We start from the raw sequence: 4,749 nt of genomic DNA on the forward strand, positions 1-4,749 counted from the left end.
GGCTCTGGTTTTCTTCCTCAGGCTCTGGTTTTATTCCTCGGGCTCCGGATTTCTTCCTCGAGCTCTCGTTTTCTTCTTCACGCCCTGGATTTGTTCCTCGGGTTCTGTTTTTGTTCCTCGGGCTGTGGTTGTGTTCCTCGGGCTCTGGTTTTGTTCCTCGAGCTCTGGTTGTGTTCCTTGGGCTCTGGTTTTGTTCCTCGAGCTCTAGTTTTGTTCTTCGAGCTCTCGTTTTGTTCCTGCGGCTCTGGTTTTCTTTCACGGGCTCTGGTTTTGTTCCTCATGTTCTGGTTTTATTCCTCAGGCCCTGGTTTTATTCCTCGGGGTTTCGTTTTGTTCCTCGGGCTCTGCTTTATTTCCACGGGCTCTGGTTTTGTTCCTCGAGCTCTGGTTTTGTTCCTCGAGGGCTGTTTTTGTTCCTTGGGCTATGGTTTTCTTTCTCGGGCTCTGGCTTGGTTCCTCGGGTCCTGGTTTTTTCCTCGGGCTCTATTTTTGTTCCTCGGGCTCTTGTTTTCTTCCTCAGGCTCTGGTTTTGTTCCTCGGGCTCTGGTTTTGTTCCTCGGGCTCTGGCTTGGTTCCTCGCGCCCTGGTTTTTTGCCTCGGGCTCTGGTTTTGTTCCTCGGGCTCTGGTTTTGTTCCTCGGTTTCTGGTTTGGTTCCTCGGGCCCTGGTTTTATTCCACGGGCTCTGGTTTTCTTCCTATGGCCCTCTTTTTGTTCTTCAGGTCCTCCTTTTTGTCCTTGGGTTCTGGTTTTGTTCCTCGGGCTCTGGTTTTCTTCCTCAGGATCTGGTTTTGTTCCTCGAGCTCTGGTTTTGTTCCTTGGGCACTGATTTTGTTCCTCGGGCTCTCGTTTTCTTCCTCGGACTCTCATTTTGTTCTTCGGGTTCTGGTTTTGTTCCTTGAGCTCTGTTTTTTTTCCTCGGGCTCTGGTTTTCTTCCTCAGGCTCTGGTTTTATTCCTCGGGCTCCGGATTTCTTCCTCGAGCTCTCGTTTTCTTCTTCACGCCCTGGATTTGTTCCTCGGGTTCTGTTTTTGTTCCTCGGGCTGTGGTTGTGTTCCTCGGGCTCTGGTTTTGTTCCTCGAGCTCTGGTTGTGTTCCTTGGGCTCTGGTTTTGTTCCTTGAGCTCTAGTTTTGTTCTTCGAGCTCTGGTTTTGTTCCTGGGGCTCTGGTTTTCTTTCACGGGCTCTGGTTTTGTTCCTCATGTTCTGGTTTTATTCCTCAGGCCCTGGTTTTATTCCTCGGGGTTTCGTTTTGTTCCTCGGGCTCTGCTTTATTTCCACGGGCTCTGGTTTTGTTCCTCGAGCTCTGGTTTTGTTCCTCGAGGGCTGGTTTTGTTCCTTGGGCTATGGTTTTCTTTCTCGGGCTCTGGCTTGGTTCCTCGGGTCCTGGTTTTTTCCTCGGGCTCTATTTTTGTTCCTCGGGCTCTTGTTTTCTTCCTCAGGCTCTGGTTTTGTTCCTCGGGCTCTGGTTTTGTTCCTCGGGCTCTGGCTTGGTTCCTCGCGCCCTGGTTTTTTGCCTCGGGCTCTGGTTTTGTTCCTCGGGCTCTGGTTTTGTTCCTCGGTTTCTGGTTTGGTTCCTCGGGCCCTGGTTTTATTCCACGGGCTCTGGTTTTCTTCCTATGGCCCTCGTGTTGTTCTTCAGGTCCTCCTTTTTGTCCTTGGGTTCTGGTTTTGTTCCTCGGGCTCTGGTTTTCTTCCTCAGGATCTGGTTTTGTTCCTCGAGCTCTGGTTTTGTTCCTTGGGCACTGGTTTTGTTCCTCGGGCTCTCGTTTTCTTCCTCGGACTCTCGTTTTGTTCCTCGGGTTCTGGTTTTGTTCCTTGAGCTCTGTTTTTTTTCCTCGGGCTCTGGTTTTCTTCCTCAGGCTCTGGTTTTATTCCTCGGGCTCCGGATTTCTTCCTCGAGCTCTCGTTTTCTTCTTCACGCCCTGGATTTGTTCCTCGGGTTCTGTTTTTGTTCCTCGGGCTGTGGTTGTGTTCCTCGGGCTCTGGTTTTGTTCCTCGAGCTCTGGTTGTGTTCCTTGGGCTCTGGTTTTGTTCCTTGAGCTCTAGTTTTGTTCTTCGAGCTCTCGTTTTGTTCCTGCGGCTCTGGTTTTCTTTCACGGGCTCTGGTTTTGTTCCTCATGTTCTGGTTTTATTCCTCAGGCCCTGGTTTTATTCCTCGGGCTCTCGTTTTGTTCCTCGGGCTCTGCTTTATTTCCACGGGCTCTGGTTTTGTTCCTCGAGCTCTGGTTTTGTTCCTCGAGGGCTGGTTTTGTTCCTTGGGCTATGGTTTTCTTTCTCGGGCTCTGGCTTGGTTCCTCGGGTCCTGGTTTTTTCCTCGGGCTCTATTTTTGTTCCTCGGGCTCTTGTTTTCTTCCTCAGGCTCTGGTTTTGTTCCTCGGGCTCTGGTTTTGTTCCTCGGGCTCTGGCTTGGTTCCTCGGGCCCTGGTTTTTTGCCTCGGGCTCTGGTTTTGTTCCTCGGGCTCTGGTTTTGTTCCTCGGTTTCTGGTTTGGTTCCTCGGGCCCTGGTTTTATTCCACGGGCTCTGGTTTTCTTCCTATGGCCCTCTTTTTGTTCTTCAGGTCCTCCTTTTTGTCCTTGGGTTCTGGTTTTGTTCCTCGGGCTCTGGTTTTCTTCCTCAGGATCTGGTTTTGTTCCTCGAGCTCTGGTTTTGTTCCTTGGGCACTGGTTTTGTTCCTCGGGCTCTCGTTTTCTTCCTCGGACTCTCGTTTTGTTCCTCGGGTTCTGGTTTTGTTCCTTGAGCTCTGTTTTTTTTCCTCGGGCTCTGGTTTTCTTCCTCAGGCTCTGGTTTTATTCCTCGGGCTCCGGATTTCTTCCTCGAGCTCTCGTTTTCTTCTTCACGCCCTGGATTTGTTCCTCGGGTTCTGTTTTTGTTCCTCGGGCTGTGGTTGTGTTCCTCGGGCTCTGGTTTTGTTCCTCGAGCTCTGGTTGTGTTCCTTGGGCTCTGGTTTTGTTCCTTGAGCTCTAGTTTTGTTCTTCGAGCTCTGGTTTTGTTCCTGGGGCTCTGGTTTTCTTTCACGGGCTCTGGTTTTGTTCCTCATGTTCTGGTTTTATTCCTCAGGCCCTGGTTTTATTCCTCGGGGTTTCGTTTTGTTCCTCGGGCTCTGCTTTATTTCCACGGGCTCTGGTTTTGTTCCTCGAGCTCTGGTTTTGTTCCTCGAGGGCTGGTTTTGTTCCTTGGGCTATGGTTTTCTTTCTCGGGCTCTGGCTTGGTTCCTCGGGTCCTGGTTTTTTCCTCGGGCTCTATTTTTGTTCCTCGGGCTCTTGTTTTCTTCCTCAGGCTCTGGTTTTGTTCCTCGGGCTCTGGTTTTGTTCCTCGGGCTCTGGCTTGGTTCCTCGGGCTCTGGCTTGGTTCCTCGGGCCCTGGTTTTTTGCCTCGGTTTCTGGTTTGGTTCCTCGGGCCCTGGTTTTATTCCACGGGCTCTGGTTTTCTTCCTATGGCCCTCTTTTTGTTCTTCAGGTCCTCCTTTTTGTCCTTGGGTTCTGCTTTTGTTCCTCGGGCTCTGGTTTTGTTCCTCGGTTTCTGGTTTGGTTCCTCGGGCCCTGGTTTTATTCCACGGGCTCTGGTTTTCTTCCTATGGCCCTCGTGTTGTTCTTCAGGTCCTCCTTTTTGTCCTTGGGTTCTGGTTTTGTTCCTCGGGCTCTGGTTTTCTTCCTCAGGATCTGGTTTTGTTCCTCGAGCTCTGGTTTTGTTCCTTGGGCACTGGTTTTGTTCCTCGGGCTCTCGTTTTCTTCCTCGGACTCTCGTTTTGTTCCTCGGGTTCTGGTTTTGTTCCTTGAGCTCTGTTTTTTTTCCTCGGGCTCTGGTTTTCTTCCTCAGGCTCTGGTTTTATTCCTCGGGCTCCGGATTTCTTCCTCGAGCTCTCGTTTTCTTCTTCACGCCCTGGATTTGTTCCTCGGGTTCTGTTTTTGTTCCTCGGGCTGTGGTTGTGTTCCTCGGGCTCTGGTTTTGTTCCTCGAGCTCTGGTTGTGTTCCTTGGGCTCTGGTTTTGTTCCTTGAGCTCTAGTTTTGTTCTTCGAGCTCTCGTTTTGTTCCTGCGGCTCTGGTTTTCTTTCACGGGCTCTGGTTTTGTTCCTCATGTTCTGGTTTTATTCCTCAGGCCCTGGTTTTATTCCTCGGGCTCTCGTTTTGTTCCTCGGGCTCTGCTTTATTTCCACGGGCTCTGGTTTTGTTCCTCGAGCTCTGGTTTTGTTCCTCGAGGGCTGGTTTTGTTCCTTGGGCTATGGTTTTCTTTCTCGGGCTCTGGCTTGGTTCCTCGGGTCCTGGTTTTTTCCTCGGGCTCTATTTTTGTTCCTCGGGCTCTTGTTTTCTTCCTCAGGCTCTGGTTTTGTTCCTCGGGCTCTGGTTTTGTTCCTCGGGCTCTGGCTTGGTTCCTCGGGCCCTGGTTTTTTGCCTCGGGCTCTGGTTTTGTTCCTCGGGCTCTGGTTTTGTTCCTCGGTTTCTGGTTTGGTTCCTCGGGCCCTGGTTTTATTCCACGGGCTCTGGTTTTCTTCCTATGGCCCTCTTTTTGTTCTTCAGGTCCTCCTTTTTGTCCTTGGGTTCTGGTTTTGTTCCTCGGGCTCTGGTTTTCTTCCTCAGGATCTGGTTTTGTTCCTCGAGCTCTGGTTTTGTTCCTTGGGCACTGGTTTTGTTCCTCGGGCTCTCGTTTTCTTCCTCGGACTCTCGTTTTGTTCCTCGGGTTCTGGTTTTGTTCCTTGAGCTCTGTTTTTTTTCCTCGGGCTCTGGTTTTCTTCCTCAGGCTCTGGTTTTAT

Source organism: Calonectris borealis, unplaced genomic scaffold, assembly GCF_964195595.1.
Source record: "Calonectris borealis unplaced genomic scaffold, bCalBor7.hap1.2 HAP1_SCAFFOLD_68, whole genome shotgun sequence".
NCBI lineage: Eukaryota > Metazoa > Chordata > Aves > Procellariiformes > Procellariidae > Calonectris > Calonectris borealis.